General features: G+C 49.7%; 2 long non-coding RNA genes and 31 other non-coding genes across 33 annotated transcripts; 14 read left to right on the top strand and 19 right to left on the bottom strand.

The window, feature by feature from the left end:
* Window positions 1–5615: 5615 nt before the first annotated feature.
* trnae-uuc lies at window positions 5616–5687 on the bottom strand. The gene has a single exon. It is a non-coding gene; the product is annotated as a tRNA-Glu (tRNA).
* An 880-nt stretch (window positions 5688–6567) lies between these two features.
* Window positions 6568–6639, bottom strand: trnae-cuc. The gene has a single exon. It is a non-coding gene; the product is annotated as a tRNA-Glu (tRNA).
* Window positions 6640–7142: 503 nt separating this feature from the next.
* trnas-aga lies at window positions 7143–7224 on the top strand. Its single transcript has one exon. It is a non-coding gene; the product is annotated as a tRNA-Ser (tRNA).
* A 231-nt stretch (window positions 7225–7455) lies between these two features.
* Window positions 7456–7527, top strand: trnag-ccc. The gene has a single exon. It is a non-coding gene; the product is annotated as a tRNA-Gly (tRNA).
* Window positions 7528–8086: 559 nt separating this feature from the next.
* Window positions 8087–8158, bottom strand: trnae-cuc. Its single transcript has one exon. It is a non-coding gene; the product is annotated as a tRNA-Glu (tRNA).
* Window positions 8159–8289: 131 nt separating this feature from the next.
* On the bottom strand, window positions 8290–8361 carry trnae-uuc. Its single transcript has one exon. It is a non-coding gene; the product is annotated as a tRNA-Glu (tRNA).
* An 880-nt stretch (window positions 8362–9241) lies between these two features.
* trnae-cuc lies at window positions 9242–9313 on the bottom strand. The gene has a single exon. It is a non-coding gene; the product is annotated as a tRNA-Glu (tRNA).
* A 503-nt stretch (window positions 9314–9816) lies between these two features.
* trnas-aga lies at window positions 9817–9898 on the top strand. The gene has a single exon. It is a non-coding gene; the product is annotated as a tRNA-Ser (tRNA).
* A 231-nt stretch (window positions 9899–10129) lies between these two features.
* trnag-ccc lies at window positions 10130–10201 on the top strand. The gene has a single exon. It is a non-coding gene; the product is annotated as a tRNA-Gly (tRNA).
* Window positions 10202–10755: 554 nt separating this feature from the next.
* trnae-cuc lies at window positions 10756–10827 on the bottom strand. Its single transcript has one exon. It is a non-coding gene; the product is annotated as a tRNA-Glu (tRNA).
* Window positions 10828–10958: 131 nt separating this feature from the next.
* Window positions 10959–11030, bottom strand: trnae-uuc. Its single transcript has one exon. It is a non-coding gene; the product is annotated as a tRNA-Glu (tRNA).
* An 880-nt stretch (window positions 11031–11910) lies between these two features.
* Window positions 11911–11982, bottom strand: trnae-cuc. Its single transcript has one exon. It is a non-coding gene; the product is annotated as a tRNA-Glu (tRNA).
* Window positions 11983–12171: 189 nt separating this feature from the next.
* LOC122975367 lies at window positions 12172–15476 on the top strand. The gene is made up of 2 exons (XR_006400637.1): window positions 12172–12622; window positions 15292–15476. It is a non-coding gene; the product is annotated as an uncharacterized LOC122975367 (long non-coding RNA).
* On the top strand, window positions 12486–12567 carry trnas-aga. The gene has a single exon. It is a non-coding gene; the product is annotated as a tRNA-Ser (tRNA).
* Window positions 12786–12857, top strand: trnag-ccc. The gene has a single exon. It is a non-coding gene; the product is annotated as a tRNA-Gly (tRNA).
* Window positions 13424–13495, bottom strand: trnae-cuc. Its single transcript has one exon. It is a non-coding gene; the product is annotated as a tRNA-Glu (tRNA).
* trnae-uuc lies at window positions 13627–13698 on the bottom strand. Its single transcript has one exon. It is a non-coding gene; the product is annotated as a tRNA-Glu (tRNA).
* Window positions 14580–14651, bottom strand: trnae-cuc. Its single transcript has one exon. It is a non-coding gene; the product is annotated as a tRNA-Glu (tRNA).
* trnas-aga lies at window positions 15155–15236 on the top strand. The gene has a single exon. It is a non-coding gene; the product is annotated as a tRNA-Ser (tRNA).
* trnag-ccc lies at window positions 15468–15539 on the top strand. Its single transcript has one exon. It is a non-coding gene; the product is annotated as a tRNA-Gly (tRNA).
* A 566-nt stretch (window positions 15540–16105) lies between these two features.
* On the bottom strand, window positions 16106–16177 carry trnae-cuc. The gene has a single exon. It is a non-coding gene; the product is annotated as a tRNA-Glu (tRNA).
* Window positions 16178–16308: 131 nt separating this feature from the next.
* Window positions 16309–16380, bottom strand: trnae-uuc. Its single transcript has one exon. It is a non-coding gene; the product is annotated as a tRNA-Glu (tRNA).
* An 870-nt stretch (window positions 16381–17250) lies between these two features.
* Window positions 17251–17322, bottom strand: trnae-cuc. Its single transcript has one exon. It is a non-coding gene; the product is annotated as a tRNA-Glu (tRNA).
* LOC122975368 lies at window positions 17254–21014 on the top strand. Its single transcript, XR_006400638.1, has 2 exons — window positions 17254–17962; window positions 20621–21014. It is a non-coding gene; the product is annotated as an uncharacterized LOC122975368 (long non-coding RNA).
* On the top strand, window positions 17826–17907 carry trnas-aga. The gene has a single exon. It is a non-coding gene; the product is annotated as a tRNA-Ser (tRNA).
* trnag-ccc lies at window positions 18126–18197 on the top strand. The gene has a single exon. It is a non-coding gene; the product is annotated as a tRNA-Gly (tRNA).
* trnae-cuc lies at window positions 18764–18835 on the bottom strand. Its single transcript has one exon. It is a non-coding gene; the product is annotated as a tRNA-Glu (tRNA).
* trnae-uuc lies at window positions 18967–19038 on the bottom strand. The gene has a single exon. It is a non-coding gene; the product is annotated as a tRNA-Glu (tRNA).
* Window positions 19909–19980, bottom strand: trnae-cuc. Its single transcript has one exon. It is a non-coding gene; the product is annotated as a tRNA-Glu (tRNA).
* trnas-aga lies at window positions 20484–20565 on the top strand. The gene has a single exon. It is a non-coding gene; the product is annotated as a tRNA-Ser (tRNA).
* On the top strand, window positions 20797–20868 carry trnag-ccc. Its single transcript has one exon. It is a non-coding gene; the product is annotated as a tRNA-Gly (tRNA).
* Window positions 21015–21434: 420 nt separating the features above from the next.
* Window positions 21435–21506, bottom strand: trnae-cuc. The gene has a single exon. It is a non-coding gene; the product is annotated as a tRNA-Glu (tRNA).
* A 131-nt stretch (window positions 21507–21637) lies between these two features.
* Window positions 21638–21709, bottom strand: trnae-uuc. Its single transcript has one exon. It is a non-coding gene; the product is annotated as a tRNA-Glu (tRNA).
* Window positions 21710–22342: the final 633 nt, after the last annotated feature.

Raw genomic sequence — 22342 nt, 5'->3', positions numbered from 1 at the left:
CAGCGGATGAGTGAATTGGCCCAGACGCACATGGTGGAGGCCCAGCAGCACCAGAAGACCTGGTATGACCAGTCAGCCAGACAGCGAAGCTTTGACCCTGGTCAAAAGGTCTTAGTCATGCTTCCAACTAGTGACAGCAAGCTGCTGGCAAAGTGGCAGGGGCCTTTTGAAGTCCAGAGGAAGCTGGGACCCACCACTTATCAGGTCTCCACCCCAGGCCATCAGCAGTCCAGTCTTGTGCTGCATGTGAACCTCCTCAAGGAGTGGGTGCCAAGGGCTGAGAAAGGAGCAGAGGTGTTGCTGATCCAGGCTGTGAAGGAGGAAGAGGAGGTGGATGACCAATACCTGCCCTCACCAATATCCACTGACCTGGATTTGAGCCATCTCTCTGAACCTCAGCAATCTCAGGTGAAGCCTTTAATTAATCCAGACATATTTCAAGAATACCCAGGATGCACAAATCTGGTAGAACATGACATTGTGTTGAAACCTGATGCAACTGAGGCGTATGAGTTACAGGATACCAGAGCGGCTCCTTATGTCACTGAAGTAGGAGGTGGACCTTATGCTCTCCCTGGGAATAATTCAAGCATCAAAAAGTGAGTGGTGTAACCCAGTGGTGTTGGTCCCAAAAAAGGATGGAACAATACGATTTTGTATTGATTTCAGATATCTGAATTCTATCTCAAAGTTTGACTCATCTCCCACTCCACGGATTGATGATCTCCTGGAGCGCCTGGGAAAAGCAAAATACCTGACCACCATTGACCTTTGTAAGGGCTACTGGCAAGTGCCCCTGACCCAGCAGTCTCGGGAGCTGACTGCATTCCGGACTCCCTGGGGGCTCTTCGAGTTTACAGTCTTGCCATTTGGGCTGCACGGGGCCCCTGCAACATTTCAGAGGTTGATGGACCAGGTACTCTACAGGATTTCTGATTTTGCATGTGCATATCTTGATATTGTCATCTACAGCGCCACCTGGGAGGAGCACTTGGAACACCTGAAGGAAGTCCTGGGATGTCTGCATTCTGCAGGCTTGACAGTCAACCCAGCCAAGTGTGTCCTTGCCAGAAGGGAAACTGAGTACCTGGGTTTCACCATTGGAGGTGGGTTAATAAACCACAAGTTCATAAAGTCCATGCCATTGAATCATGTCCTCTCCCACAAACCAGGAAGCAGCTCAGATCATTCCTTGGGATGGCTGGCTTCTACCATCGGTTTATACCCAACTTCTCAGCCAGGGCGGCTCCACTGACTGACAGAACTGGATCACGATGCCCCAATCAGGTGCAGTGGACAGCAGAGGCAGCTGCAGCTTTCAAAGACATTCAGCAATCTCTGAGTAAGAACCCAGTTCTTCACAGCCCAGATTTTGATCAACCTTTTGTCTTACAAACTGATGCATCTGAGAGGGGCATTGGAGCTGTGCTTTTGCAGGGACCAGCAGGGGACCAACACCCCGTGGCCTACATCAGTCGGAAGTTTCTCCCCAGGGAGGGTCGCTATTCGACCATAGAGAAGGAGGCCTTGGCGGTCAAGTGGGCCCTGGACTCCTTCGAGTATTACCTACTGGGGAGGGAGTTCACCTTGGAAACTGACCACAGGGCGCTACAATGGCTGGAGAGAATGAAAGACACCAATGGACGAATCACCCGATGGTACCTTGCCATGCAGCCGTTCAGATTCACAGTTCATCACATCCCGGGCAAAGACAACTCCACTGCAGACTATCTCTCTCGCTGTCCCAGCAAGGACTTTGAAGGGGAGGGGTGTGTGATGGCCGCACTTGCAGCCACACAGCCATTTTGAAGTTTGTATCCCAGCTGGCACTCACACTTTGGTTTCTTTTACATTTGTAGTTAATTCTTTCCTCAGTTAGCTAATTTAATTACATTTCACATTACATACAAATAAATAACAACACACTGGATTTTGTTTCATACATCATACTCATTTTATTGTACAGTTTGGCAGTACATTAGTTTCTATTTGTAGCGCGCACATTTGGTTAACTTTTGTACAGTCATTAGTTTAAGTTCTAATTTTCCTTTTTTTTGAGTTACCAGTGTTGGGGTGCTGCTCCTGGAGGACATCTGGCCAGGCCTGGGCAAAGGATGTGCACCAGGACATGGAATGGTTAAATACAGGAAGTGGCCAATTGGGTCATACCAAGTCCTGCCACCTCATAGGGGGGGAACTGTTTATTTCAAGTTTAGTCATATTGTTTGTTTCTCTTTATTGAATGTTTAGTTGGGTATTTTTGGTTTAGTTGAGTTAACCTGTGTTAGGAGGGAATTCTGTTTATTGCTTAGTTGGTAGTGGTTGTCATTTGTTAGTTACCCCTCTTCTGTTATGGTCTGATCGGCCAGTATATATGTTCCCCTTTGTGTTCATTTAGGAAGGTCTGTTAGTAGGGTTAAGTTCACTTTAGTTGAGTTCTGTTTATTTGACCTCTTTTATGGGCCCTGAACTTTATTTACATAGTTTATTTGTACCTTTTGTTCGCATTTTTTGGGTAAAATAAAAACTTTTTTTTTTTTTTTTTTTTTTGAAACCACCTGAGTCTCCTTTATCTGCCAGCTCGGTCCATTACAGCCACATATCTTAGTCCAAGATTAAAATAAAACCTCATTAAAAGCAAGCAATCCCTCTATGGGTGTACACAGGATGAGAGAATGACATTCTGTTAAATTGAAAGCACAAATTATTGAATCAAGATCCTCCCGTGCTCCATACCTTAAAAACACTCATGTCTTTCAAACTCCACCCCTATTTTAATGCAGGTTATTAAAGTTTAGTTTCCAAGCCCAAGCTAAGGCAACCTAGAAGACATCACTATGACATCACCAGAGTTATTATTTTCAGACTTTGGAGCTACAGAGGACACTATACAAATTAATGTTGTTCAGTTTAATTAGCTGGAAAGTGTCATATTTAAGTCCAAGTCTATGTCTATATATCTAAGTCAGTGTCATTTTTATGAGAACTGTCAATAACTATCTAACTACCTATCTGAATGGAAATCACTGCTAATCCTGCTGCTCTCCTCTATAGACAACTCCACTGCTGCAAGAGAAACTCCCCTGTCCAGACGAAGGAGGAGATGAAGAGAATGAATAGACAGAGGTAAATACTGTAACACTATTTGAGATATAGGCTAACCATAGAGACCACAGGGTACAGGAACCCACTCACACAGACTGTCATGGTCACAGGTTGTCCTGTTGATTTGTTGCTGAGTCAGGGCTTAAGAGGCCAGAATACTCTGGCAAAACTGCCTGTCATATGGTTGAATAGCTTAGAGAACCCACCCCCCACACCTTTCTGACAGGAGGCTATTCTGAATTAGGAGGCTATTTCTGTTACTTCCCCAAACCAATGTGTCGCGTTAACTCTTTTTTCATTGTTTACTCAACTATTTCAGTCACTTCTCTTGTGAGCAATCAAATGCAACATTGCGCATGCCTTCTAGGAAAGCTAGTTGATTAAACTATATTACATCTTTCTCTATCCTTGATGACTGACTTTTCACTCTGTTTTTAAGTGTAGCTATTTAGAACAACTAGAAACATTTGATTTTCAATGTGGTTGAACACCACATTGTATGAACTAGTTCTGATATAGTATAAACAAACCCTTATCTACCATGAGCTGGTCAGAGGGCAGACACTTAAAAAAAGAGAAGAGAATGAGAGGAGGAGGAAGGAGACACCAATGCAAGACAGTTTGTGTGCAACAGGTAACATGGAACTCCTTTGTTAAAACTGTGATCAACAGTGATTAATAACCCTTCCTGAAGTATTATTGTTTAGTTTCTGTTTGCACCTGAAACCAACACCAAGCTCAGTGCACAGTTGGCAATGAACCAGAAGACCAGGTGGGCCCCAAACATGCAACAAGTGACGCTGCAGCAGATGAGTTGAGCTCATCTGGGTTCAGGTATGCCTGCATCCTTTCTTGTTCGTTAGCAACCAAAGGATTTAGTAAATGTTATGGCCTGTTAGTAGTTGGTATAGCTATAATGTTTAATGGAAATTAAATAATCCCCAAATAATCCATTTCTCCAGTACTACCTATGCCGTGACACAGACATATCTCAATTTGAACAGTAAAAACCTTTTACTACATGAAATATCAGCGAGGACCCTCCCACACAGAGCACAACTTCTTGTCAGTAAGGAGGAGGATGGACAGAGAGAGAGGTGCAGGTCTGGGGGAAACAGTGGATACAATAAGCAGATGATGAGAATCCCAGATGAGGATGATGAGAATTAAGGAGGAAATTCACATCTTACCCCAGAGACCATCTTTGAACAGAGATACAAATGTAATTTAATTCATCTGCATTGCTAAATACCATTGATGGTAAATGAGTAAAGCTGTTGTCTTTCGGGTGAATTGATCTATTAACATTCAGATATTTTAGCTCCTGACTGAGTATCTCTATTGTGCTAAAATAATAAAGGCAGAACAACATCCACCCATTTTCTTCCATAGCTGCTCCCTGTTCTGTCTTTTAATAAATAAATATAAATTTCTGCATCAAAAACTCACCTTATTGCCTTCCTCTCAATCCTCCTGAGAATCAAACAGCAGACAGAATTTAAATACCTCACAGACACCTCCTCATTCTTACCACTTTGTCTATCTGTCTTCATCTCGTCCTCTTTCATGACTCTCTCTTTCTGGACTGCACTCTCCTCTAATCATTGCTTTCTACCCATCTCTCTCTCTGTCTTTAATGGAAGCTGTAATGGTGTGAAAGGAATGAGAAGGCCTTGTTAGCCTGCAGTCAAAACACAGACAAGTTTTCACCCAAAGTCACAGTCCTCTGTGTGGCAGCAGAACATGTGTTTTTGATGTCTGTGTATGTATGTATCCTGATGAAGGCAATAAGCCAAAAAGCACCTGATAATCTCTTATCAGGTCAAAATAATTTTTCCTACATAATTGCATTGTACATCTTTACAAGCATGTAGGAGTTCCACTGAATTATCATCTAGACCATCATTATGATAGTTAAGCCTGAGAATACACAAATGTAGTGACAGCTTTTTACCAAGTGCTATCTTAGAAATCATCCATGTCCTTTCCAGATGGGTGAGTAAAAATTTTATTTTACTGGAATGTGTGTGCTCTATTTCATACATGCTATGCCCTCTCACAGGCCTTGATGCAAGCAATCTCTGTGCAGACTTCCTGGCCTAAGACCTCCATGTTACCCACTTCTGCTGCCTTGGCTGGTAGCACCAGCCTGATGCCAATCCTGCTTCACCCATTCCCCTGGCGACAACACACATCTTAAAGGAAGATCAAGATCAGAGATGGGTATTGGATCATGCCTTGGGAGAAAGTCAGACAAGCAGCCTTGGGAGGTCACACACACAAGTGCATCATAGTTGTAAGACAAGCTTTCCTAACCGGGAATCGAACCCCGGCCGCGGCAGTGAGAGTGGCAAATCCTAGCCACTAGACCACCAGGGATCCATGAGCGTGGGGAGGGATGGAGCAAAAAGTAAATCAAACACTGATCACCCACTTCCAAATTTGGCTTGTTTGACTAAATTACTTGCGCGGCTATACAGGCAACCGACTCATCCTATGCCACGCCAGCATTCCCTGACCGGGAATCGAACCCGGGCCGCGGCGGTGAAAGCGCCGAATCCTAGCCACTAGACCATCAGGGAACGTCGTGCCTATACCTGGAGGAAACAAAAGCGTTTCAAACAATTGTCATCCTTTCCAAAAGTTTGCCCTTTTTGTCTCGGTGACTGAACCTTCTAATAAACAGGCAATTCATCTTACTTTAAATGAGATGAAGCGCTGTGCCGCGTTCATCACGTGTGCTGGCATGGCAATGGGGCTTTTCATGGCATCTGTGGTGTCGTGGCGGGCATAGCCGCTTCCCAAGCAGTTACCCGGCCCGGGGTTCGATTCCCGGCCAAGGCGCGATCCCAAAAAGTCTGCTGCACCGTCGGGTCGTACTCCGAGTAGCGTGAAGTTCTTTTAAAGCAGTTGTAGTACAGTGTTTGAAAATTGTGGAAAACGCTGCCAGGCTTGTAATGAAAATCGACAGGTTGTGTTTCAGTAAATACCTGCCGCAGTTATGATGGTGGCTGCCTCCCGCCAAGCGGCTCGGGTTCAAACTCCTGGCCAATCACAGGAACTGGGGCTTCACGTAGGTCGCTGATTACGCGTCTTTCACTTTTCAGGGGAAACCTCTATCCATCTTCCGTGCGCGTACAGTTACTCCTCATCAGGGTCACTGGGGTGGATCAGAGACGGGTACTGAATCCCGCCTTGGGAGAAATTGAGAGAAGCAGGCTCTGTGGAGATAACAGGTGCATCATAGTGGTAAGACCAGCTTCCCTGACTGGGAATACAGCCCCGGCCGCGGCGGCGAGAGTGCCAAATACTAGCCACCAGAGCGTTTGGGAGCCGTGAAGGTGAGAAAGGACGACGCAAAGGGAAATCAAAGACTGATCACCCTCCACAAAATTGGGCTGGTTTGATTAAATTACTGGCATCGCTATATAGGCAGCCAACTCACGTCATGCCTCCTCAGCTTTCCCTGACCGGGAATCGAACCCGGGCCGCGGCGGTGAGAGCGCCGAATCCTAGCCACTAGACCATCAGGGAGCCGCTTACCCCCAACTGGAGGAAACAGACCTGGATCAAACAATTGTCGCCCTCTCCCAAACTTTGCCTTTTTTGTCTCAGTGACTGAACTTTCTAATAAGCAGGCAATTCATCGTATTTTAAATAGCCCTTATGTGTGACAGCCCACTTGATTGGGCTTGATGACAAACTGTATTTTCTCTGCTGTGAACGACAAGAAGCACTCGCAGGCTCTTTGCGTCAAGCTATCAACCACACTAGATTTGAGAATTCCCTGATTTTACACAGACAGACAGATTAGGTCATGTTAGATCAAAACTTGTGCTCGTGGAAAAGACCTTTCACAGGGTTCAAATCTAGCGGCAGTCCTGCTTAACATGTTTGTGGCTGATATTTTCATGCGTGCACGTTATGGTTGCTCTCATATTCACAGCAGCCTGTTTAATCCAATTGGGCTGACACTGTAAACATGGTCCTTTTAAAATCTGTAATGTTGCCTCAACCCTTTGAAAAGCGGAGGGGAGGTAGTTGTGGCCGAGTGGTCAAGGCGATGGACTAGAAATCCATTGGGGTTTCCCCGCGCAGGTTCGAATCCTGCCAACTACGGAGGCCTCAACCTTTATCCGTTCCTTCCGTCATCAGATGGGCGTGCGCTCTTAAGGTGATGAACTGAAGCAAAACGTTTGCGCTGCGCGGCTTTTGAAAACTGCTGAAATGGAGGAGGGCAGTGCTTGCAAATGGCATTCTGGACTCGCAAATAGTCGACTTTCTGAACTTCAGTGCACGTGCTGTTGCGTCTCCATCGTGTGTGCTGGCATTGCAAAGGGGCTTCCCATGGCATTGGTGGTATAGTGGCGAGCATAGCTGCTTCCCAAGCAGTTGACCCGGGTTCGATTCCCGGCCAATGCATGATCTGAAAAGTCTGCAGAACAGTCAGCTTGTCTTGATCTGATCTGAAAAGTCTGCAGAACAGTCAGCTTGTCTTCAGGAGCAATGTGAAGCTGTGTTAAATCACTCGCAGTGCGGTCTTTGAAAAGCGTGGAAAACGACGCGAGGCTTGTATGAAAACGGACACGTTGTGTTTCGGTAAGTACTTGCCACGGTTGTGATGGTGGCTGCTTCCCGCCAAGCTGATGGGGTTCAAACTCCTGTCCGATCCACAGGGACTCGGGCTCCTCCTAGGTCGCTGATTGCACGCCTTTCACTTTTCACCTCTATCCATCTTCTGTGTACGTACAGTTATTCCTCATCAGATGGGGATTGGATGGTGCCTTGGGAGGTCACACACAAGTGCCTGATAAGTGGTAAGACCAGCTTTCCTGACTGGGAATCGAGCCCGGGCCGCGGCGGTGAGAGTGCCCAGTACTCGCCACTGGACCTTCAGGGAGCCATACACTGATCACCGCTAACAAACTAAACGACTGGCATCGCTATTGTCGCAGCCGACTCACCTCATGCCATTCCTGCGTTCCCTGACCGGGAATCGAACCCGGGCCGCGGCGGTGAGAGCGCCGAATCCTAGCCACTAGACCACCAGGGATCCATGAGCGTGGGGAGGGATGGAGCAAAAAGTAAATCAAACACTGATCACCCACTTCCAAATTTGGCTTGTTTGACTAAATTACTTGCGCGGCTATACAGGCAACCGACTCATCCTATGCCACGCCAGCATTCCCTGACCGGGAATCGAACCCGGGCCGCGGCGGTGAAAGCGCCGAATCCTAGCCACTAGACCATCAGGGAACGTCGTGCCTATACCTGGAGGAAACAAAAGCGTTTCAAACAATTGTCATCCTTTCCAAAAGTTTGCCCTTTTTGTCTCGGTGACTGAACCTTCTAATAAACAGGCAATTCATCTTACTTTAAATGAGATGAAGCGCTGTGCCGCGTTCATCACGTGTGCTGGCATGGCAATGGGGCTTTTCATGGAATCCGTGGTGTCGTGGCGGGCATAGCCGCTTCCCAAGCAGTTACCCAGCCCGGGGTTCGATTCCCGGCCAAGGCGCGATCCCAAAAAGTCTGCTGCACCGTCGGGTCGTGCTCCGAGTAGCGTGAAGTTCTTTTAAAGCAGTTGTAGTACAGTGTTTGAAAATTGTGGAAAACGCTGCCAGGCTTGTAATGAAAATCGACAGGTTGTGTTTCAGTAAATACCTGCCGCAGTTATGATGGTGGCTGCCTCCCGCCAAGCGGCTCGGGTTCAAACTCCTGGCCAATCACAGGAACTGGGGCTTCACGTAGGTCGCTGATTACGCGTCTTTCACTTTTCAGGGGAAACCTCTATCCATCTTCCGTGCGCGTACAGTTACTCCTCATCAGGGTCACTGGGGTGGATCAGAGACGGGTACTGAATCCCGCCTTGGGAGAAATTGAGAGAAGCAGGCTCTGTGGAGATAACAGGTGCATCATAGTGGTAAGACCAGCTTCCCTGACTGGGAATACAGCCCCGGCCGCGGCGGCGAGAGTGCCAAATACTAGCCACCAGAGCGTTTGGGAGCCGTGAAGGTGAGAAAGGACGACGCAAAGGGAAATCAAAGACTGATCATCCTCCACAAAATTGGGCTGGTTTGATTAAATTACTGGCATCGCTATATAGGCAGCCAACTCACGTCATGCCTCCTCAGCTTTCCCTGACCGGGAATCGAACCCGGGCCGCGGCGGTGAGAGCGCCGAATCCTAGCCACTAGACCATCAGGGAGCCGCTTACCCCCAACTGGAGGAAACAGACCTGGATCAAACAATTGTCGCCCTCTCCCAAACTTTGCCTTTTTTGTCTCAGTGACTGAACTTTCCAATAAGCAGGCAATTCATCGTATTTTAAATAGCCCTTATGTGTGACAGCCCACCTGATTGGGCTTGATGACAAACTGTATTTTCTCTGCTGTGAACGACAAGAAGCACTCGCAGGCTCTTTGCGTCAAGCTATCAACCACACTAGATTTGAGAATTCCCTGATTTTACACAGACAGACAGATTAGGTCATGTTAGATCAAAACTTGTGCTCGTGGAAAAGACCTTTCACAGGGTTCAAATCTAGCGGCAGTCCTGCTTAACATGTTTGTGGCTGATATTTTCATGCGTGCAAGTTATGGTTGCTCTCATATTCACAGCAGCCTGTTTAATCCAATTGGGCTGACACTGTAAACATGGTCCTTTTAAAATCTGTAATGTTGCCTCAACCCTTTGAAAAGCGGAGGGGAGGTAGTTGTGGCCGAGTGGTCAAGGCGATGGACTAGAAATCCATTGGGGTTTCCCCGCGCAGGTTCGAATCCTGCCAACTACGGAGGCCTCAACCTTTATCCGTTCCTTCCGTCATCAGATGGGCGTGTGCTCTTAAGGTGATGAACTGAAGCAAAACGTTTGCGCTGCGCGGCTTTTGAAAACTGCTGAAATGGAGGAGGGCAGTGCTTGCAAATGGCATTCTGGACTCGCAAATAGTCGACTTTCTGAACTTCAGTGCACGTGCTGTTGCGTCTCCATCGTGTGTGCTGGCATTGCAAAGGGGCTTCCCATGGCATTGGTGGTATAGTGGCGAGCATAGCTGCTTCCCAAGCAGTTGACCCGGGTTTGATTCCCGGCCAATGCATGATCTGAAAAGTCTGCAGAACAGTCAGCTTGTCTTGATCTGATCTGAAAAGTCTGCAGAACAGTCAGCTTGTCTTCAGGAGCAATGTGAAGCTGTGTTAAATCACTCGCAGTGCGGTCTTTGAAAAGCGTGGAAAACGACGCGAGGCTTGTATGAAAACGGACACGTTGTGTTTCGGTAAGTACTTGCCACGGTTGTGATGGTGGCTGCTTCCCGCCAAGCTGATGGGGTTCAAACTCCTGTCCGATCCACAGGGACTCGGGCTCCTCCTAGGTCGCTGATTGCACGCCTTTCACTTTTCGGGGGAAACCTCTATCCATCTTCTGTGTACGTACAGTTATTCCTCATCAGATGGGGATTGGATGGTGCCTTGGGAGGTCACACACAAGTGCCTGATAGTGGTAAGACCAGCTTTCCTGACTGGGAATCGAGCCCGGGCCGCGGCGGTGAGAGTGCCCAGTACCCTTCAGGGAGCCATACACTGATCACCGCTAACAAACTAAACGACTGGCATCGCTATTGTCGCAGCCGACTCACCTCATGCCATTCCTGCGTTCCCTGACCGGGAATCGAACCCGGGCCGCGGCGGTGAGAGCGCCGAATCCTAGCCACTAGACCACCAGGGATCCATGAGCGTGGGGAGGGATGGAGCAAAAAGTAAATCAAACACTGATCACCCACTTCCAAATTTGGCTTGTTTGACTAAATTACTTGCGCGGCTATACAGGCAACCGACTCATCCTATGCCACGCCAGCATTCCCTGACCGGGAATCGAACCCGGGCCGCGGCGGTGAAAGCGCCGAATCCTAGCCACTAGACCATCAGGGAATGTCGTGCCTATACCTGGAGGAAACAAAAGCGTTTCAAACAATTGTCATCCTTTCCAAAAGTTTGCCCTTTTTGTCTCGGTGACTGAACCTTCTAATAAACAGGCAATTCATCTTACTTTAAATGAGATGAAGCGCTGTGCCGCGTTCATCACGTGTGCTGGCATGGCAATGGGGCTTTTCATGGCATCCGTGGTGTCGTGGCGGGCATAGCCGCTTCCCAAGCAGTTACCCGGCCCGGGGTTCGATTCCCGGCCAAGGCGCGATCCCAAAAAGTCTGCTGCACCGTCGGGTCGTGCTCCGAGTAGCGTGAAGTTCTTTTAAAGCAGTTGTAGTACAGTGTTTGAAAATTGTGGAAAACGCTGCCAGGCTTGTAATGAAAATCGACAGGTTGTGTTTCAGTAAATACCTGCCGCAGTTATGATGGTGGCTGCCTCCCGCCAAGCGGCTCGGGTTCAAACTCCTGGCCAATCACAGGAACTGGGGCTTCACGTAGGTCGCTGATTACGCGTCTTTCACTTTTCAGGGGAAACCTCTATCCATCTTCCGTGCGCGTACAGTTACTCCTCATCAGGGTCACTGGGGTGGATCAGAGACGGGTACTGAATCCCGCCTTGGGAGAAATTGAGAGAAGCAGGCTCTGTGGAGATAACAGGTGCATCATAGTGGTAAGACCAGCTTCCCTGACTGGGAATACAGCCCCGGCCGCGGCGGCGAGAGTGCCAAATACTAGCCACCAGAGCGTTTGGGAGCCGTGAAGGTGAGAAAGGACGACGCAAAGGGAAATCAAAGACTGATCACCCTCCACAAAATTGGGCTGGTTTGATTAAATTACTGGCATCGCTATATAGGCAGCCAACTCACGTCATGCCTCCTCAGCTTTCCCTGACCGGGAATCGAACCCGGGCCGCGGCGGTGAGAGCGCCGAATCCTAGCCACTAGACCATCAGGGAGCCGCTTACCCCCAACTGGAGGAAACAGACCTGGATCAAACAATTGTCGCCCTCTCCCAAACTTTGCCTTTTTTGTCTCAGTGACTGAACTTTCCAATAAGCAGGCAATTCATCGTATTTTAAATAGCCCTTATGTGTGACAGCCCACTTGATTGGGCTTGATGACAAACTGTATTTTCTCTGCTGTGAACGACAAGAAACACTCGCAGGCTCTTTGCGTCAAGCTATCAACCACACTAGATTTGAGAATTCCCTGATTTTACACAGACAGACAGATTAGGTCATGTTAGATCAAAACTTGTGCTCGTGGAAAAGACCTTTCACAGGGTTCAAATCTAGCGGCAGTCCTGCTTAACATGTTTGTGGCTGATATTTTCATGCGTGCAAGTTATGGTTGCTCTCATATTCACAGCAGCCTGTTTAATCCAATTGGGCTGACACTGTAAACATGGTCCTTTTAAAATCTGTAATGTTGCCTCAACCCTTTGAAAAGCGGAGGGGAGGTAGTTGTGGCCGAGTGGTCAAGGCGATGGACTAGAAATCCATTGGGGTTTCCCCGCGCAGGTTCGAATCCTGCCAACTACGGAGGCCTCAACCTTTATCCGTTCCTTCCGTCATCAGATGGGCGTGCGCTCTTAAGGTGATGAACTGAAGCTGCGCGGCTTTTGAAAACTGCTGAAATGGAGGAGGGCAGTGCTTGCAAATGGCATTCTGGACTCGCAAATAGTCGACTTTCTGAACTTCAGTGCACGTGCTGTTGCGTCTCCATCGTGTGTGCTGGCATTGCAAAGGGGCTTCCCATGGCATTGGTGGTATAGTGGCGAGCATAGCTGCTTCCCAAGCAGTTGACCCGGGTTCGATTCCCGGCCAATGCATGATCTGAAAAGTCTGCAGAACAGTCAGCTTGTCTTGATCTGATCTGAGAAGTCTGCAGAACAGTCAGCTTGTCTTCAGGAGCAATGTGAAGCTGTGTTAAATCACTCGCAGTGCGGTCTTTGAAAAGCGTGGAAAACGACGCGAGGCTTGTATGAAAACGGACATGTTGTGTTTCGGTAAGTACTTGCCACGGTTGTGATGGTGGCTGCTTCCCGCCAAGCTGATGGGGTTCAAACTCCTGTCCGATCCACAGGGACTCGGGCTCCTCCTAGGTCGCTGATTGCACGCCTTTCACTTTTCGGGGGAAATCTCTATCCATCTTCTGTGTACGTACAGTTATTCCTCATCAGATGGGGATTGGATGGTGCCTTGGGAGGTCACACACAAGTGCCTGATAAGTGGTAAGACCAGCTTTCCTGACTGGGAATCGAGCCCGGGCCGCGGCGGTGAGAGTGCCCAGTACTCGCCACTGGACCTTCAGGGAGCCATACACTGATCACCGCTAACAAACTAAACGACTGGCATCGCTATTGTCGCAGCCGACTCACCTCATGCCATTCCTGCGTTCCCTGACCGGGAATCGAACCCGGGCCGCGGCGGTGAGAGCGCCGAATCCTAGCCACTAGACCACCAGGGATCCATGAGCGTGGGGAGGGATGGAGCAAAAAGTAAATCAAACACTGATCACCCACTTCCAAATTTGGCTTGTTTGACTAAATTACTTGCGCGGCTATACAGGCAACCGACTCATCCTATGCCACGCCAGCATTCCCTGACCGGGAATCGAACCCGGGCCGCGGCGGTGAAAGCGCCGAATCCTAGCCACTAGACCATCAGGGAACGTCGTGCCTATACCTGGAGGAAACAAAAGCGTTTCAAACAATTGTCATCCTTTCCAAAAGTTTGCCCTTTTTGTCTCGGTGACTGAACCTTCTAATAAACAGGCAATTCATCTTACTTTAAATGAGATGAAGCGCTGTGCCGCGTTCATCACGTGTGCTGGCATGGCAATGGGGCTTTTCATGGCATCCGTGGTGTCGTGGCGGGCATAGCCGCTTCCCAAGCAGTTACCCGGCCCGGGGTTCGATTCCCGGCCAAGGCGCGATCCCAAAAAGTCTGCTGCACCGTCGGGTCGTGCTCCGAGTAGCGTGAAGTTCTTTTAAAGCAGTTGTAGTACAGTGTTTGAAAATTGTGGAAAACGCTGCCAGGCTTGTAATGAAAATCGACAGGTTGTGTTTCAGTAAATACCTGCCGCAGTTATGATGGTGGCTGCCTCCCGCCAAGCGGCTCGGGTTCAAACTCCTGGCCAATCACAGGAACTGGGGCTTCACGTAGGTCGCTGATTACGCGTCTTTCACTTTTCAGGGGAAACCTCTATCCATCTTCCGTGCGCGTACAGTTACTCCTCATCAGGGTCACTGGGGTGGATCAGAGACGGGTACTGAATCCCGCCTTGGGAGAAATTGAGAGAAGCAGGCTCTGTGGAGATAACAGGTGCATCATAGTGAGTAAGACCAGCTTCCCTGACTGGGAATACAGCCCCGGCCGCGGCGGCGAGAGTGCCAAATACTAGCCACCAGAGCGTTTGGGAGCCGTGAAGGTGAGAAAGGACGACGCAAAGGGAAATCAAAGACTGATCACCCTCCACAAAATTGGGCTGGTTTGATTAAATTACTGGCATCGCTATATAGGCAGCCAACTCACGTCATGCCTCCTCAGCTTTCCCTGACCGGGAATCGAACCCGGGCCGCGGCGGTGAGAGCGCCGAATCCTAGCCACTAGACCATCAGGGAGCCGCTTACCCCCAACTGGAGGAAACAGACCTGGATCAAACAATTGTCGCCCTCTCCCAAACTTTGCCTTTTTTGTCTCAGTGACTGAACTTTCCAATAAGCAGGCAATTCATCGTATTTTAAATAGCCCTTATGTGTGACAGCCCACTTGATTGGGCTTGATGACAAACTGTATTTTCTCTGCTGTGAACGACAAGAAGCACTCGCAGGCTCTTTGCGTCAAGCTATCAACCACACTAGATTTGAGAATTCCCTGATTTTACACAGACAGACAGATTAGGTCATGTTAGATCAAAACTTGTGCTCGTGGAAAAGACCTTTCACAGGGTTCAAATCTAGCGGCAGTCCTGCTTAACATGTTTGTGGCTGATATTTTCATGCGTGCAAGTTATGGTTGCTCTCATATTCACAGCAGCCTGTTTAATCCAATTGGGCTGACACTGTAAACATGGTCCTTTTAAAATCTGTAATGTTGCCTCAACCCTTTGAAAAGCGGAGGGGAGGTAGTTGTGGCCGAGTGGTCAAGGCGATGGACTAGAAATCCATTGGGGTTTCCCCGCGCAGGTTCGAATCCTGCCAACTACGGAGGCCTCAACCTTTATCCGTTCCTTCCGTCATCAGATGGGCGTGCGCTCTTAAGGTGATGAACTGAAGCAAAACGTGTGTGCTGCGCGGCTTTCGAAAACTGCTGAAATGGAGGAGGGCAGTGCTTGCAAATGGCATTCTGGACTCGCAAATAGTCGACTTTCTGAACTTCAGTGCACGTGCTGTTGCGTCTCCATCGTGTGTGCTGGCATTGCAAAGGGGCTTCCCATGGCATTGGTGGTATAGTGGCGAGCATAGCTGCTTCCCAAGCAGTTGACCCGGGTTCGATTCCCGGCCAATGCATGATCTGAAAAGTCTGCAGAACAGTCAGCTTGTCTTGATCTGATCTGAGAAGTCTGCAGAACAGTCAGCTTGTCTTCAGGAGCAATATGAAGCTGTGTTAAATCACTCGCAGTGCGGTCTTTGAAAAGCGTGGAAAACGACGCGAGGCTTGTATGAAAACGGACACGTTGTGTTTCGGTAAGTACTTGCCACGGTTGTGATGGTGGCTGCTTCCCGCCAAGCTGATGGGGTTCAAACTCCTGTCCGATCCACAGGGACTCGGGCTCCTCCTAGGTCGCTGATTGCACGCCTTTCACTTTTCGGGGGAAACCTCTATCCATCTTCTGTGTACGTACAGTTATTCCTCATCAGATGGGGATTGGATGGTGCCTTGGGAGGTCACACACAAGTGCCTGATAAGTGGTAAGACCAGCTTTCCTGACTGGGAATCGAGCCCGGGCCGCGGCGGTGAGAGTGCCCAGTACTCGCCACTGGACCTTCAGGGAGCCATACACTGATCACCGCTAACAAACTAAACGACTGGCATCGCTATTGTCGCAGCCGACTCACCTCATGCCATTCCTGCGTTCCCTGACCGGGAATCGAACCCGGGCCGCGGCGGTGAGAGCGCCGAATCCTAGCCACTAGACCACCAGGGATCCATGAGCGTGGGGAGGGATGGAGCAAAAAGTAAATCAAACACTGATCACCCACTTCCAAATTTGGCTTGTTTGACTAAATTACTTGCGCAGCTATACAGGCAACCGACTCATCCTATGCCACGCCAGCATTCCCTGACCGGGAATCGAACCCGGGCCGCGGCGGTGAAAGTGCCGAATCCTAGCCACTAGACCATCAGGGAACGTCGTGCCTATACCTGGAGGAAACAAAAGCGTTTCAAACAATTGTCATCCTTTCCAAAAGTTTGCCCTTTTTGTCTCGGTGACTGAACCTTCTAATAAACAGGCAATTCATCTTACTTTAAGCGCTGTGCCGCGTTCATCACGTGTGCTGGCATGGCAATGGGGCTTTTCATGGCATCCGTGGTGTCGTGGCGGGCATAGCCGCTTCCCAAGCAGTTACCCGGCCCGGGGTTCGATTCCCGGCCAAGGCGCGATCCCAAAAAGTCTGCTGCACCGTCGGGTCGTGCTCCGAGTAGCGTGAAGTTCTTTTAAAGCAGTTGTAGTACAGTGTTTGAAAATTGTGGAAAACGCTGCCAGGCTTGTAATGAAAATCGACAGGTTGTGTTTCAGTAAATACCTGCCGCAGTTATGATGGTGGCTGCCTCCCGCCAAGCGGCTCGGGTTCAAACTCCTGGCCAATCACAGGAACTGGGGCTTCACGTAGGTCGCTGATTACGCGTCTTTCACTTTTCAGGGGAAACCTCTATCCATCTTCCGTGCGCGTACAGTTACTCCTCATCAGGGTCACTGGGGTGGATCAGAGACGGGTACTGAATCCCGCCTTGGGAGAAATTGAGAGAAGCAGGCTCTGTGGAGATAACAGGTGCATCATAGTGGTAAGACCAGCTTCCCTGACTGGGAATACAGCCCCGGCCGCGGCGGCGAGAGTGCCAAATACTAGCCACCAGAGCGTTTGGGAGCCGTGAAGGTGAGAAAGGACGACGCAAAGGGAAATCAAAGACTGATCACCCTCCACAAAATTGGGCTGGTTTGATTAAATTACTGGCATCGCTATATAAGCAGCCAACTCACGTCATGCCTCCCCAGCTTTCCCTGACCGGGAATCGAACCCGGGCCGCGGCGGTGAGAGCGCCGAATCCTAGCCACTAGACCATCAGGGAGCCGCTTACCCCCAACTGGAGGAAACAGACCTGGATCAAACAATTGTCGCCCTCTCCCAAACTTTGCCTTTTTTGTCTCAGTGACTGAACTTTCCAATAAGCAGGCAATTCATCGTATTTTAAATAGCCCTTATGTGTGACAGCCCACTTGATTGGGCTTGATGACAAACTGTATTTTCTCTGCTGTGAACGACAAGAAGCACTCGCAGGCTCTTTGCGTCAAGCTATCAACCACACTAGATTTGAGAATTCCCTGATTTTACACAGACAGACAGATTAGGTCATGTTAGATCAAAACTTGTGCTCGTGGAAAAGACCTTTCACAGGGTTCAAATCTAGCGGCAGTCCTGCTTAACATGTTTGTGGCTGATATTTTCATGCGTGCAAGTTATGGTTGCTCTCATATTCACAGCAGCCTGTTTAATCCAATTGGGCTGACACTGTAAACATGGTCCTTTTAAAATCTGTAATGTTGCCTCAACCCTTTGAAAAGCGGAGGGGAGGTAGTTGTGGCCGAGTGGTCAAGGCGATGGACTAGAAATCCATTGGGGTTTCCCCGCGCAGGTTCGAATCCTGCCAACTACGGAGGCCTCAACCTTTATCCGTTCCTTCCGTCATCAGATGGGCGTGCGCTCTTAAGGTGATGAACTGAAGCTGCGCGGCTTTTGAAAACTGCTGAAATGGAGGAGGGCAGTGCTTGCAAATGGCATTCTGGACTCGCAAATAGTCGACTTTCTGAACTTCAGTGCACGTGCTGTTGCGTCTCCATCGTGTGTGCTGGCATTGCAAAGGGGCTTCCCATGGCATTGGTGGTATAGTGGCGAGCATAGCTGCTTCCCAAGCAGTTGACCCGGGTTCGATTCCCGGCCAATGCATGATCTGAAAAGTCTGCAGAACAGTCAGCTTGTCTTGATCTGATCTGAGAAGTCTGCAGAACAGTCAGCTTGTCTTCAGGAGCAATGTGAAGCTGTGTTAAATCACTCGCAGTGCGGTCTTTGAAAAGCGTGGAAAACGACGCGAGGCTTGTATGAAAACGGACACGTTGTGTTTCGGTAAGTACTTGCCACGGTTGTGATGGTGGCTGCTTCCCGCCAAGCTGATGGGGTTCAAACTCCTGTCCGATCCACAGGGACTCGGGCTCCTCCTAGGTCGCTGATTGCACGCCTTTCACTTTTCGGGGGAAACCTCTATCCATCTTCTGTGTACGTACAGTTATTCCTCATCAGATGGGGATTGGATGGTGCCTTGGGAGGTCACACACAAGTGCCTGATAAGTGGTAAGACCAGCTTTCCTGACTGGGAATCGAGCCCGGGCCGCGGCGGTGAGAGTGCCCAGTACTCGCCACTGGACCTTCAGGGAGCCATACACTGATCACCGCTAACAAACTAAACGACTGGCATCGCTATTGTCGCAGCCGACTCACCTCATGCCATTCCTGCGTTCCCTGACCGGGAATCGAACCCGGGCCGCGGCGGTGAGAGCGCCGAATCCTAGCCACTAGACCACCAGGGATCCATGAGCGTGGGGAGGGATGGAGCAAAAAGTAAATCAAACACTGATCACCCACTTCCAAATTTGGCTTGTTTGACTAAATTACTTGCGCGGCTATACAGGCAACCGACTCATCCTATGCCACGCCAGCATTCCCTGACCGGGAATCGAACCCGGGCCGCGGCGGTGAAAGCGCCGAATCCTAGCCACTAGACCATCAGGGAACGTCGTGCCTATACCTGGAGGAAACAAAAGCGTTTCAAACAATTGTCATCCTTTCCAAAAGTTTGCCCTTTTTGTCTCGGTGACTGAACCTTCTAATAAACAGGCAATTCATCTTACTTTAAGCGCTGTGCCGCGTTCATCACGTGTGCTGGCATGGCAATGGGGCTTTTCATGGCATCCGTGGTGTCGTGGCGGGCATAGCCGCTTCCCAAGCAGTTACCCGGCCCGGGGTTCGATTCCCGGCCAAGGCGCGATCCCAAAAAGTCTGCTGCACCGTCGGGTCGTGCTCCGAGTAGCGTGAAGTTCTTTTAAAGCAGTTGTAGTACAGTGTTTGAAAATTGTGGAAAACGCTGCCAGGCTTGTAATGAAAATCGACAGGTTGTGTTTCAGTAAATACCTGCCGCAGTTATGATGGTGGCTGCCTCCCGCCAAGCGGCTCGGGTTCAAACTCCTGGCCAATCACAGGAACTGGGGCTTCACGTAGGTCGCTGATTACGCGTCTTTCACTTTTCAGGGGAAACCTCTATCCATCTTCCGTGCGCGTACAGTTACTCCTCATCAGGGTCACTGGGGTGGATCAGAGACGGGTACTGAATCCCGCCTTGGGAGAAATTGAGAGAAGCAGGCTCTGTGGAGATAACAGGTGCATCATAGTGGTAAGACCAGCTTCCCTGACTGGGAATACAGCCCCGGCCGCGGCGGCGAGAGTGCCAAATACTAGCCACCAGAGCGTTTGGGAGCCGTGAAGGTGAGAAAGGACGACGCAAAGGGAAATCAAAGACTGATCACCCTCCACAAAATTGGGCTGGTTTGATTAAATTACTGGCATCGCTATATAGGCAGCCAACTCACGTCATGCCTCCTCAGCTTTCCCTGACCGGGAATCGAACCCGGGCCGCGGCGGTGAGAGCGCCGAATCCTAGCCACTAGACCATCAGGGAGCCGCTTACCCCCAACTGGAGGAAACAGACCTGGATCAAACAATTGTCGCCCTCTCCCAAACTTTGCCTTTTTTGTCTCAGTGACTGAACTTTCCAATAAGCAGGCAATTCATCGTATTTTAAATAGCCCTTATGTGTGACAGCCCACTTGATTGGGCTTGATGACAAACTGTATTTTCTCTGCTGTGAACGACAAGAAGCACTCGCAGGCTCTTTGCGTCAAGCTATCAACCACACTAGATTTGAGAATTCCCTGATTTTACACAGACAGACAGATTAGGTCATGTTAGATCAAAACTTGTGCTCGTGGAAAAGACCTTTCACAGGGTTCAAATCTAGCGGCAGTCCTGCTTAACATGTTTGTGGCTGATATTTTCATGCGTGCAAGTTATGGTTGCTCTCATATTCACAGCAGCCTGTTTAATCCAATTGGGCTGACACTGTAAACATGGTCCTTTTAAAATCTGTAATGTTGCCTCAACCCTTTGAAAAGCGGAGGGGAGGTAGTTGTGGCCGAGTGGTCAAGGCGATGGACTAGAAATCCATTGGGGTTTCCCCGCGCAGGTTCGATTCCTGCCAACTACGGAGGCCTCAACCTTTATCCGTTCCTTCCGTCATCAGATGGGCGTGCGCTCTTAAGGTGATGAACTGAAGCAAAACGTTTGCGCTGCGCGGCTTTTGAAAACTGCTGAAATGGAGGAGGGCAGTGCTTGCAAATGGCATTCTGGACTCGCAAATAGTCGACTTTCTGAACTTCAGTGCACGTGCTGTTGCGTCTCCATCGTGTGTGCTGGCATTGCAAAGGGGCTTCCCATGGCATTGGTGGTATAGTGGCGAGCATAGCTGCTTCCCAAGCAGTTGACCCGGGTTCGATTCCCGGCCAATGCATGATCTGAAAAGTCTGCAGAACAGTCAGCTTGTCTTGATCTGATCTGAAAAGTCTGCAGAACAGTCAGCTTGTCTTCAGGAGCAATGTGAAGCTGTGTTAAATCACTCGCAGTGCGGTCTTTGAAAAGCGTGGAAAACGACGCGAGGCTTGTATGAAAACGGACACGTTGTGTTTCGGTAAGTACTTGCCACGGTTGTGATGGTGGCTGCTTCCCGCCAAGCTGATGGGGTTCAAACTCCTGTCCGATCCACAGGGACTCGGGCTCCTCCTAGGTCGCTGATTGCACGCCTTTCACTTTTCGGGGGAAACCTCTATCCATCTTCTGTGTACGTACAGTTATTCCTCATCAGATGGGGATTGGATGGTGCCTTGGGAGGTCACACACAAGTGCCTGATAAGTGGTAAGACCAGCTTTCCTGACTGGGAATCGAGCCCGGGCCGCGGCGGTGAGAGTGCCCAGTACTCGCCACTGGACCTTCAGGGAGCCATACACTGATCACCGCTAACAAACTAAACGACTGGCATCGCTATTGTCGCAGCCGACTCACCTCATGCCATTCCTGCGTTCCCTGACCGGGAATCGAACCCGGGCCGCGGCGGTGAGAGCGCCGAATCCTAGCCACTAGACCACCAGGGATCCATGAGCGTGGGGAGGGATGGAGCAAAAAGTAAATCAAACACTGATCACCCACTTCCAAATTTGGCTTGTTTGACTAAATTACTTGCGCGGCTATACAGGCAACCGACTCATCCTATGCCACGCCAGCATTCCCTGACCGGGAATCGAACCCGGGCCGCGGCGGTGAAAGCGCCGAATCCTAGCCACTAGACCATCAGGGAACGTCGTGCCTATACCTGGAGGAAACAAAAGCGTTTCAAACAATTGTCATCCTTTCCAAAAGTTTGCCCTTTTTGTCTCGGTGACTGAACCTTCTAATAAACAGGCAATTCATCTTACTTTAAGCGCTGTGCCGCGTTCATCACGTGTGCTGGCATGGCAATGGGGCTTTTCATGGCATCCGTGGTGTCGTGGCGGGCATAGCCGCTTCCCAAGCAGTTACCCGGCCCGGGGTTCGATTCCCGGCCAAGGCGCGATCCCAAAAAGTCTGCTGCACCGTCGGGTCGTGCTCCGAGTAGCGTGAAGTTCTTTTAAAGCAGTTGTAGTACAGTGTTTGAAAATTGTGGAAAACGCTGCCAGGCTTGTAATGAAAATCGACAGGTTGTGTTTCAGTAAATACCTGCCGCAGTTATGATGGTGGCTGCCTCCCGCCAAGCGGCTCGGGGTTCAAACTCCTGGCCAATCACAGGAACTGGGGCTTCACGTAGGTCGCTGATTACGCGTCTTTCACTTTTCAGGGGAAACCTCTATCCATCTTCCGTGCGCGTACAGTTACTCCTCATCAGGGTCACTGGGGTGGATCAGAGACGGGTACTGAATCCCGCCTTGGGAGAAATTGAGAGAAGCAGGCTCTG

This window comes from Thunnus albacares, chromosome 23 (assembly GCF_914725855.1).
Source record: "Thunnus albacares chromosome 23, fThuAlb1.1, whole genome shotgun sequence".
In the NCBI taxonomy this organism is placed as follows: domain Eukaryota; kingdom Metazoa; phylum Chordata; class Actinopteri; order Scombriformes; family Scombridae; genus Thunnus; species Thunnus albacares.
Note: the sequence above shows the minus strand (reverse complement) of the source record. Positions and strands in the feature narration are given on the sequence as shown.